This window comes from Tursiops truncatus, chromosome 8 (assembly GCF_011762595.2).
Source record: "Tursiops truncatus isolate mTurTru1 chromosome 8, mTurTru1.mat.Y, whole genome shotgun sequence".
Taxonomy (NCBI): Eukaryota; Metazoa; Chordata; class Mammalia; order Artiodactyla; family Delphinidae; genus Tursiops; species Tursiops truncatus.
In genome coordinates this window covers 108414321-108420496 of record NC_047041.1, presented here as the reverse complement: position 1 = coordinate 108420496, position 6176 = coordinate 108414321, and positions in this window count along the sequence as shown.

Sequence of the window (6176 nt, the reverse complement as noted above, 5' to 3'; positions counted from 1 at the left end):
AGACTTGGAAAATCACCCAAGGATGCACTCTCCCTGCAGCGACCCCCCAGGTGAGCCCAGGTGGAGGTGGACCCATCAAGTCAGAGCCCACATCCTGGGTCTTTGGGGGACAAATAGCCAAGCACCCCCAGTCCTTGCCTCCACCTGCTGCAGTTAGGGCCTGCCCTGTCTTCTTCATGGCCAAGTTCTCACCCCTCCCAGAAGGCCTCTTGGGGGCTAATGGGATGGGGGTGTCCATGGCAGGACTGGAGGGTCTGTGGTGGGCTGGAGGCCACGTGGCAGGCAGGCGGGCTCCCACCGATCCTGCCGGTCCACACCTCCTGGTCATAGGCCCGTAGAGTCCACCAGGCTGTGGATGTGGTAGAAGGTGCCAGGGACCAGTCCAGCCCATGCAGGTGTCTGACCACCGAGCGGTCTGTGTGGAGTATTCCCAGGGAGCCCTGGCCATGCTCGCACCCTCCCGGGAAGGACACGTCAGCATCGTCCCTGGAATGACCGGGAGGTCAGCCAGAAGCGCCCCCACCCAACCTCACTGTTACCACAAGAAATAAGAGACAACTCCGTGAGGAAACACAGAACATCACCAGCCTGATGCTGATGCTGTCCTGAGGAAGGTCGGCTGGCATCTGGGAACTGGGTGCTATAGTGGGTTGAATGGGGGGGTCCCCAGAAGTTATGTCCACGTCATGCCCCCCAGAATCTGAGAATGGAACCTTATTTGGAAGTAGGGTCTTTGCAGGTATAATTAGTTACGGATCTGAAGATGAGGTCATCCTGGATCAGGGTGGCCCTAAATCAGTGACAGTGTCCTTCTAAGAGACAAGCAGAGAGACACAGACACACAGGAGACACCATGTGAAGACGGAGGCAGAGACGGGAGGGATGCGGCCACAAGCCCAGGGATGCCTGGAGCCCCCAGAAGCTGGAAGAGGCAGGCAGGACCCTCCCCTGGAGTCTCCGGAGGGAGCGCAGCCCTGGGACACCTTGACCTCAGACGTCTGGTCTCAGGACATGTTTCTGTTGCTCTGAGCCTCCGTTTGTGGTCGTTTGTCACAGCTGCCCCGGCAAGCTAATGCAGCTGGTGAGCAGCTCCCTGGCCTGATCTAAACCCTCCCGCCTCCCGTTAGGGGCAGCCCGCTGCGCCTGTGCTGTTTGTACAAACCATGTGGTTCATACTGAACCCCGGCTCCCCTTCTGGGCACCGGCATTTTGGGGGGTGAGGGCAGAGCACACCACGTGACCAGCCCCCAGCCGGGTACCAAGCCTCTAATGAGCTTCCCTGGGGGGACGGGGGTGGGGTAACTGTCATGGTTCTGCCCTTCATCGCTGGGGGAAGAGACATCCTAGAGACCCTCGAGGGAAGGAGGGGGCATGAAGGGTCATGAGGTGACTGGAGCAGGGGCCGTCCCCCCCGGGCATCCCTACTGCGTGCTGTGACCCATCTCAGCTGTGAGAACACAAGTCACAAGCATGTGCCGGGTCCTGTGAGCCTCCCAGCCGATACCTGAAGGTGAGGGCGGCCCTGCAGACCACAGCCCTCTCCTGCACGTCTAGTAGGTGGAAGACCCACTTCTCCTTGCCATTCCAGAAGCGGTTCTGGAGCTGTCCTGGGAGGGCTTCTGGGGTTATGCAGGCTGAGCCCCTGTTGCTAAGTCCCCACTTCCCCACAAGAGCCTCCAGAGCAAGCTGTTTGCCCTGTTGCCTGAATGACCGCCCACCAGTTTTCTCAGGAAAGAATCAGGGGTTTCTGTAGCAGCGTCTGCAGGCAGCTCTGCATCTAGGCCCACGTTCACATCTTCTGTATGAGCACCGAGAACCTTCCCTGACACGTGCCCCCGGCTGACCGCCTCCACATGCCGACCACAGGTCCCAGTGCGGGCGTCAGACTGACCGCCCATCTCAGCCTCCTCTTGTTGTCAGAGCTGCTCCAGGCCCTGCTCAAGCCCCGTGCACCCACCTTTCACAGGGCTGTCCTGCACCCCCACCTTCAGCAGCAGTTCACCTAAGTATTTAAGTGAAGGGGTCCAGAGGTAAGAAAGGAAGCCAGAAACAAACAGATGGACCCAGCTGGGACCAGGCTGGCAACAAATGTGACCTCCAACAGACCCCGAGTCTCATCACGTGTTGAATTTACTATATCGGCATATTAGGTGACACACCCACCGGCGGCCATGGCTGGACATGAAGGACCAGAAACGGGTAAAAGGAGGTGGTACCCCAGCCCCTTGGAAGAAGCCCCGCCCCTTCCCCGGAAGGCCTCTTCATCCCATCACTAGCCTCCCTCCTCCTCCCTGTCTTTACTCTTTAAAATTAAACCTCTCTCTCCAGGAGGGCGAGAAGGTGATCTGTGAACTCAGTTCCCGCTTCTCCATTCTTTGGCCACTGAGTAGAGCCTGTGCTGTGTTGGTCTCGGCTTTGGTTCTGTTCTTTGCCTACTGGAACCCACGTGGGAAAAGGAAACCTTCCCCGCTGGGGCAGAGCACCTCGCAGGCTGGGGCCCGAGCAGGGTCCACATGACTTCACCTGGTAACAGTCTCTAAGGGGACGGTGGTCTCTGCCCGCGGGGTGGGGAGGGAACACCTACAGCCACAGCACCGGCTCCGTGGACGGCACGGCCCCTCTTGGGCCTGGACCTGTGTGCTCTCGTCCCCCCACGCCTGACAACCGCTGACAGTCGTGACGTGGTGACACTGGCTGCTGGGCGTCCAGCCAGGGGGGACCAGAGGCAGCACCTGGTGCCAGGTGAGACGTGCCTTTTCACAGGCAGGGGACATAGGAGATATTAGGACTTTGTGTGTAGAAAACAAACCAAACGGCTAGAAGATGATCTGAGCTGTGGACTTGAAACCCACGTGCGAGGTGAGGGCTCCCACTGGACAGTGGCTCGGGAGCTTCCGCACAGGCGAGACCACACCCGTGCTTCCCGCCCGACCCCTCCAGGCCTCCCTGTGGGCACAGCTGGGCCTGCGCCCCTCAGGCTCCCCGACCCAGAGCCTGGAGGGCTGATGCTGGCAGGGCCTGGGGACACGAGGGGTCCCTCCACCAGCGCTGCTCGGCCCCTCCTGCCCAGTGACCAGGGGAGGGAAGCCCCGTGGAGTCTGAGGCCCGGCACAGGCGAAGCTCGCACCCCCTCCCAGGACCCCTGGCCCTGCCCTGCTTCCTCAGGCCCACCATCCTGCCCCTCCCTGTGCCCGCGTCCCACCGACCCCCATTCCCGGCGTGCACGTCCACGTGCACAAGCTGCTCTGTGTCCTGTTCCCACATGGGACACCCCCATCCCTGCTTCTCCCTAATGACGGCCTGGACCCCGAATTTTCTGGGCAGGAAGAGGGCCGAGGAGGACGCCGGCCTGTCCCGCCTGCCTCCCGGGGGCCCAGACACAGGGCTCGGGGCTGCTGGGCCTTGAGGTCTGGATGCTCCCAGGTGTGGGATGAAGCCGCCACTGCCCGCTGGAGCTGCTCCTTCCGAGATTCGGGAACCAGGGGGACCCACCAAATGGAGCCCAGTCCCCAGGCTCTGCTGCCAGTCTGCTCGGCTTTGCTCTCCTGATCCTGAAGACAGCCCTGCGGGAAACAGGGCCTGCGATTCCCATACTGACGGTGTTCTGTGGAATTTCCACTAGACCCCTTCCTACCCTGTTCTGAGCAAATTACTAGTCAGTCCATGCTACCATCACCCCACGAGCAGACCAGGAAGCTGAGGCTCCGAGAAGCCAAGTAATCCAGCCGGAAGCACAGCTGTGGGACACGGAGTGGGGTCTGCACCCGCCGCCCGCCCAGGGAGACTGCCCACTCCCCGCAGCTTCCACGCCTGTTCCCTTCACCCCCTCCCGGGACCAGCTCACAGAGCCTCCTCCTGGGGGGACTCACTTACCTTTCTTCTAACAGGATCCGTCTCACTGTCCTGTTCTGGGATCACCCGGAAGGCTTGTCACTCTGAAGCAGGATCAGCCTCACGTCACCAGGGCAGCTTTCCTGGATCACACTCACCACCTGCACGTCCACTCTCAGCTCAGACCCAGAAAGGCCCCCTCGGCCCCGAGCCCCATGGCTCTGCCTGGGCTCCCACCCCCTCCTGCCTGGTCCGTCCCTCTCATCTCCCCTGCAGCGTCACCAGGAGCTCCCACCTGCCCCAGGCAGGCTCTCTGTCCTGGGGAGGCCTCTGTGGTGTCAGGTGGAAGACACAAGAGGTACCCGTGGGGCCTCCCTCATGCAGCCCGGTGGCCAGCACCCGCCTACTCACCTCATCACTCTAGATGGACGGGTTCAGGGGGCCTGTGGCATCTCCTGGTTCTCATTTCATCCCAGCACTGCCCACAGGGAAGTTGCTAAGCAACTCTGTGCTGGCTGCACGGAGAGGGTGCTCATACACATGCCCTACTCCCAGCACACAGGGCTCTCGTGGCCAGGCCCCTCCCCAGGTATGGAGCTCACCTGGGCAGGAACCCAGCAGCCCACGGGGCTCTCGTGGTCAGGCCCCTCCCTGGATATGGAGCTCACCTGTGCAGGTACCCAGCAGCCCCCGGGGCTCTTGTGGCCAGGCCCCTCCCAGGGTACGGAGCTCACCTGTGCAGGTACCCAGCAGCCCACTGGGCTCTCATGGTCAGGCCCCTCCCTGGATATGGAGCTCACCTGTGCAGGTACCCAGCAGCCCACGGGGCCCTCGTGGTCAGGCCCCTCCCCAGGTATGGAGCTCACCTGGGCAGGCACCCAGCAAGGCTGGGCACCCAGGAACCATGCATGTAGCCCTCATTGCAGAGCACCCCCAGCTCACCTGTTGCTCAGAGCTGACCCTGAGCACCTCAGAGCAGGACCTGAACTAACAAACAGCACCTCTGACAGATCTGTGACCCTGGGCTTCACTCTGTGCGGCCTCCCTCCACCGGGTCTTCCAGAGGCTTCCACTGCAGCTGGGGCACCAGGCCTCTGTTTTCACCCACCACCCCTCCTCTCCCTGACTCCTGGGTTCCTTTCATTAGGAGAGGGTCTTGAAGTTGTCTCCCACTCATGGACCATAAAAAATGATTAGAAAACAAGCAGGGATGCAGCCCCGTGTCTATCCTGACCCTGAGGACCCTACACCTGTTCCTTGGACCTGGCCAGTGCAGCAAGGCCCGTTTTCTGCAGCTATGAGCCCCTCAGGGGCGAGGATTGGCTGACCTGGGCAGCCTGACCCAGCCCACCAGCCCTCCCCAGGTGTGCCTGGGTTGACGTCTATATAAACACCCCTCCAGGCAGCAAGAGCCCCTGCAGCTGTGCCTGACGCCATATTCTCTGCCCCGTCAGCAGTGTCGGGGCTGGGCTGGTGGGAGGGAGTAGGGCCCACGGCTCTGTGGGTGGCCTGGTGTGAGTGGGGCTCTGCTGGACTTTCCGCAGGAGTTGCTGGGCTGCCACCTGCTAAAGAAGAGGATGTGTCACCCATACCTGCAGCTGGAATTTCTCCCCGGGAAGAGGTGAGGAAGGAGAAAAGCAGTGGGGGCCGGGACAGGAGGGGTATGTCAGGCAGGGAAATGGAAAGCTTCCAGAAGAACGCCCGGGGCCAGGACCATCCCGGCTGGCCTGCAGGCACCAACTCAGCCTGCGTGCTGTGGCTGGTGTGGCTCCACGGTCCTTTCTCTAGGCTTTCAAGTCCTTGTACACTATTCAGGTATTCTTACCTGGGAAGGGTGGGAACAGTTCAGCAGCAGCTGGCCTGGGGCTCAGCTCACGTTTACTCACAGACGCCTCGGCACCGTCCCCCAGCCCTGCAATGAGGACGCTCCTTGCAGCGGGGGGCTTCTGGTTGCATGGGAGATGATTCCCCACCTCTGTTGGTCATAATTCTTTACCACTGGAGCAAGTGTTCTGATAAGGTTTTCATCTGTGTAGCTAGTGGGTTCTTAATTAGCAACGTGAATGGTGACATCAGAGGTCCTGAATCAGGATGGAAATACTTATCCCCAACATGTACAGGCGTAAAAACCTGGGGAGGGGGCTTCCCTGGTGGCTCAGTGGTTGAGAGTCCGCCTGCCGATGCAGGGGACACGGGTTCGTGACCCGGTCCGGGAGGATCCCACATGCTGTGAAGCAGCTGGGCCCGTGAGCCATGGCCACTGAGCCTCTGTGTCCAGAGCCTGTGCTCTGCAATGGGAGAGGCTGGCAACAGTGAGAGGCCCACGTACCGCAAAAAAAAAAAAA